The sequence below is a fragment of the Meriones unguiculatus genome, assembly GCF_030254825.1.
Source record: "Meriones unguiculatus strain TT.TT164.6M chromosome Y unlocalized genomic scaffold, Bangor_MerUng_6.1 ChrY_unordered_Scaffold_25, whole genome shotgun sequence".
Taxonomy (NCBI): Eukaryota; Metazoa; Chordata; class Mammalia; order Rodentia; family Muridae; genus Meriones; species Meriones unguiculatus.
The window spans coordinates 21,436,919-21,442,918 of NW_026843710.1; positions in this window are offsets into that span (position 1 = coordinate 21,436,919).

Sequence of the window (6,000 nt, forward strand, 5' to 3'; positions counted from 1 at the left end):
CAATCTACATTTTCAATGCAATACCCATCAAATTTCCAACACAATTCTTTACAGAACTTGAAAGAAAAAAAATTTCACATTCATATTTTAGAAATCCAGAATTGCTGAAAAAATCCACTAAAAGAAAAGATCTTCTGGAGGTAGCTCCATCCCTGATCTCAAGCTTTAGTATAGAGCAAAAGTAAGAAAAACTACCTGGTATGGCATAATAACAGAATAGTTGATCGATGGAAGCAAATAGAGGACTCAAAACTAAACCCACACACTTCTGACTTTTGACAAAGTTGCCAAAAACATGTAATGGAAAAAATATAGCATCTTCAACAAATGGTGCTGATCTAACTGGATGTCTAACTACATGTAGAAAAATGCAAATAGATCCATACAGCCTGCACAAAACAGTCCAAGTAGATCAAAGACCTCAATATAAAATAAGGCACATTAAATAGGTTAGAAGAAAAAGTGGGGAAGAGCCTTGAACTCATTGGCAGAGGAGACAACTTCTTGAATGGAATACCAAGATCACAGAGTCTAAGAGCAACCCTCAATATATGGGTCCTCATGAAAGCTTCTGTAAAGCAAAGGACACTGTCATCCAAACAAAGAGACTGCCTACAGATTGGGAAAGAACCTTCACCAACCCTTTATCTGACAGAGGACTCATATCAAGTATATACAAAGAACTAAAGAAGCTGAAAAGCAGCACACCAAATGATCCACTTAAAAAATGGAGAACAGAGCTAAACAGAAAACTCTCTGTAGAGGAATATCGAAAGGCAGAGAAGGTGGGCTGGCTTTCCCCAGGGTCAGATGATTGTTCAAGGTTCCTGAATAAACTGCATTGAAAAAAAAAAAAAGAAATTCTCAACCTCATTATCCATTAGGGAAATTCAAATAAAAACAACCCTGAGATTTCACCTTACACCCATCAGAATGGCCAAGATGACAAACTCAAGTGACAACACATGCTGGAGAGGTTGTGGAGAAATGGGAACCCTTCTCCACTGCTGGTGGGAATGTAAACTTGTACAACCCTCTGGAAATCAGTCTGCTGCTTTCTCAGACAACTACAACTAGCACTGCCTCAAGATTCAGCTATAACATTCCTAGGCATATACCCAAGAGAGTCTCAAGGACACAATAAGGACATTTGCTCAACCATGTTTGTAGCAGCTTTATTTGTAATAGCCAGGAACTGGAAAAAATCCAGATGCCCCCAAACTGAAGGATGAATAAAGAAATTGTGGTACATCTACACAATAGAATATTACTCAGCAATACAAAACAAGGAAATCGTCAAATTTGCAGGTAAATGGTGAGAATTGGAAAATATCATCCTGAGTGAGCTATTCCAGAAGCAGAAAGACACATATGGTATATACTCACTAACACATATATAAGATAAACCTAATAAAATCTATACACATAAAGAAACTAATCAAGCAGGAGGACTCTGGCTAAAATGCTTAATCCCCATTCTGAAAGTTAAAGAGGATGGTCATCAGAAGAAGGAGAAAAAAGGTTACAAGTTAGGAGCCTCCTACAGTGGGCATCTGAAAGGCTCTGCCCTGCAAACTGTCAAAGCAGATGCTGAGATTTGTAGCCAACTGTTGAGCAGACTGCCTGGAATCTAATAAAAGAATTGGGAAATAGTAAGATCTGGAGAGGACAGGAGCTCTACAAGGAAAGCAACAGAACCAAAAAATCTGAGCACAGGTGTCTTTCCTGAGACTCATACTCCAAAGAAAAACCATGCATAGAGATTACCTAGAACCCCTGCACAGATGAAGCCCATGGCAGTTCAGTGTCCAAGGGGATTCCATAGTAATGGGAAGAGGGACTGCCTCTGACATAAAAAGATTAGCCTGCTCTTTGATCACCTCATCCTGAGGGGCAAGCAGCCTTCCTAGGCCACAGAGGAAGAGAATGTAGCCACTCCTGCTGATATTTGTTAGACTAGGAACAAAAGTAAGCAGAGGAAGTTGACACCTAACAGTGGACTTTGGGAGGGCCATGTGTGGAGAAGGAATAGGGAAGGTGGGATGGGTAGGGAAAGATGGAGGTGTTTGTTGGGGAATACAAAGTGAATAAAGTTTAATTAAAAAAATTAAAATAAAAAATATTGAAAAAATAATTCTTTTTGGATTTATTATAGGAGGCTGTCCTTTGAGATTGATATGCCAATGAAAGTGACCAGACAGAATGGAGTCTTTGTCTCTCAGTCTCTGTGACTTTGTTTCAGTTGGTCTGGGTCTCTATTTCTGAATCTCTCTCTCTAGCTCTTTCTCCCTCTATATATGTCAGTCTCCCTCTCTCTGCCTGCCACTTCTGGTTCAGTATAAAAAGCTCTCAGTTCTAGTGAAGGACTAAAACAAGATGAGAGCTTGCTGACTTGACATCCTGAAGGGTTTCTGTAAAAATATAAGCTAGGTCCCAATTAAACTCTTTTTGTTCAAAGATTTGCCTTGGCTAGGGAATAGTTTCCCAGTAAGTAATTCACTGACTGAGGACATATCTTTGCATTTATCAAATAATAATGGAATCTGTGATAATGTGAAAGTCACATGTCAGGGACGAGTGACATTATTAATTCCACTTGAAAAATATGTGAGCCTTTTTCTGAACTGAGAGTCTTGGACATAGAAACTCTAATCTCTGTGTTGTGTGCTTTAGGCTGCCCATATTGAGACATGTAGGGCTGAACACCCTGTCTCTGAAGCATGCTGCCCTTTTAATAACTGGTCCTGAAACACTTCCTGGCTTTCACCTGTTTCAGGACATCATTCTCCCTCTCAGCCAATTAGCACCTGAGAGAATCTTGAGTTTTCCAAGGAGATGCCACCTGAGCTCATGGGGTTTGAGGTAGCTGGCCAACCACTAGTTCAGGGCTAGGATTCTCTGCAATATAATGAGATCCTGGAAAGCATGCCTTACAAAGTCAAAATCTGCCTTCTTTAGTGAAATATTTTCTTCATCTTAAAAAGTCATTTTAAAAGTTGTCAACATATTTTTATTGATTATGTGATGTTGTAGGAGACTATTAAGATTTACTATTGGTTTATCTTCTAATAAAGCTTGTTATTAATCTTAAACAGCTGTTTAACCAAATCACCACACAGAGACTGGGTTTTTAGTTAACCTAGAACACAATGCTGAGCAATATTTAATCCCTCCTAAGCCTCCAAGCCCTCAATTTCCTAACATTTAGATTTCCTACATTATACTTGCTTTTTGTGAAATCTTAGGTCTGGTTCATGCTCCATGTCTTCCAAGCTCTCTCCTCCAGCTCTGCTCTCCTCACTCTCTTCTCACCCCTTCTCCTCCCACTCCTTTCCTGCTCTCTAGCTCCTCCCCGCTTTCCTGTCCTCTGGTTCCTCCCATTGCACAACATTGTATCTACTTGCTTTATTTTGTCCTGTTTACACAAGAGTTGAGACAGGATGCTTATAGTGAGTATCACAGCGCAATATCTGGATTGAAACCAGAGAGTGGGGGAAGAAATCAGCATTTGAATTAACAAGGGTAAGGTATTACATTTTAAAAGAACATTATACCAACAAGAGAACAAATGGTGGCATGTTTACACAAACTTGAGACAAGTGATACATAGAATAAGCATCACAGTGCAGAGAGTGGGGGACAGACATCAGCATTTGAACAAACAACGGTAAATTTTATACATTTCAAAAGAACATTGTACCAACAATTTATTTACATATATATAGTATACATAATATTCTGCCTGCATGCCACAGGTTGTGACCCACCCTGTGGTTGCTGGGAATTGAAGAAGTATTTCTATAACAGTAAACAATGCTCTTAACCTCTCAGTTGCTTCTCCAGCCCTGGTCCCAAATTTCTCTAGTTCAAATTGCTTAAATTTTCATTGTCATAATAGCATTGTGATATCATAATAAGACTGTGATGTTATAATACCATGGTGAAATCATAATACCATTGTGTTGTCATAATACCATTGTAAAATCATAAAACCATTGGATGTCATGAAACTAATGCAATGACATAATACCATTGTGATGTCATAATTCCACTGTGATATCATACCACAATCATGTCTAAATAGCATAATGCTGTCATAATAGCATTGGGATGTCATGATGAATATTGATGTCATAATGCCATTGTGATATCATTATACATACTGATGACATAACAGCATTGTGATTTTATAATAGCAATGAGATATCAAAATAGCATTGTAATGTCATATCATTGTAAATTAATAACACCATTGTGTAGTCATAATACCATTGTGATGCCATATCTTTTTTTTTGAGATCATAAGAGCATTGCGATATCATCATAGCATTTTGATGTCCTAATAGAATTGCAAAGCCACACCAAAATTATGACGTCATAATACAATTGGGATGTAATAATACCATGGGGATATCATTATACTGTGAGGATAATACCATTGAAATGTCATAATAGCATTGTGAAGTCATGAGACCATTTTGATATCATAAAAGCATTGTGATGTAATAATACCATTTTAATTTCAAAATTCCATTGTGATATTTTTCCATATGAGGTCATAATTTCATTGTGAAATCATAATAGCACTGTGATGTCATAGTAGAATTGTGATCTGATAACTCCATTGTGATGTCATAAAACCATTGTAACTAAATGATGGTATTGTGGTATCATCATAGTTTTGGGATGTCATCATAGTTTTGGGATGTCATAATAGCATTGTGATAAGATAATACCATTGTGAATTCAGAATACCATTGGGATCTCATAATACCTTTGGGATCTTATAACACCATTGGGATATCATACAATTGTGATATTATAATATTATTGGGTATTATATTAGATTAGGTTCAGAAGGAAGGAGTGGGGGACCTCCACTATCAGTGGACTTGGGGAGGGGCATGCTTGAAGGAGAGGGAGGGAATGTGGGATTTAGGAGGGGAGGAAAGAGGGCCATAATCCCTACAAACTGAATAAACTGTAACTAAAAAAAGTTAAAAATGAAGACATAAGGATCATCAAATAATGGTAGCAATTCATCAAGACTCTAAAAAGAAAAAATAAAAGGCAGTCTACCACAAATAATTAAATATTTATCTAGGAGTACATTTGTAAAAAGACTTCTTGGTTATGGAAATTTTAGTGACACAATTAAAAAATAAAAATATTAGAAATTAAAAAAATGGGGAACAGAGCTAAACAGAGAATTCTAGATAAAAGAATATCGAATGGCAGAGAAACACTTAAAGAAATGCTCATTGTCATTAGCCATTAGGGAAATGCATATCAAAATGACCCTGAGATTTCACCTTACGCCCATCAGAATGGCTAAGATAAAAATCTCAAGTGACAACACATGCTGGAGAGATTGTGGAGAAAGGAAAACCCTCCTCCACTGCTGGTGGGAATGTAAACTTGTACAACCACTCTGGAAATAAATCTTGTGCTTTCTTAGACAACTAGGAATAGCACTTGCTCAGCTATCCAGCTCTAGGCATATATCCAAAAGAGACTCAAGGACACAATAACAACCTTTGCTCAATCATGTTTCTAAGCAGCTTTATTTGTAATATCCAGAATCTGGAAACAACCCAGATGCCCCCAATTGAAAAATGGATACAGAAATTGTGGTACATCTACACAATGGAATATTACTCAGCAATAAAAAAGAAAGGAAATCCTGTAAGTTGCAAATAAGTGGTGGGAATTGGAAAGGATCATCCTGAGTGAGCTATCCCAGAAGCAGAAAGACATACAGGATATATACTTACTCATACAGACAAACATTATAGGATAAACATACTGAAATCTGTACACCTAAGTAAACTAATCAAGAGGGAGGAATCTGGCTAAAATGCTCAATTCCCATCCTGGGAGGCAAAGAGGATGGACATCTGAAGAAGAAGAAAAGAGCAAAGAACTTAGGAGCCTGTCACAAAGGGCTTCTGAAAGGCTCTGCCCCGCAGACTATCAAAGCAGATGCTGACACTTATGGCC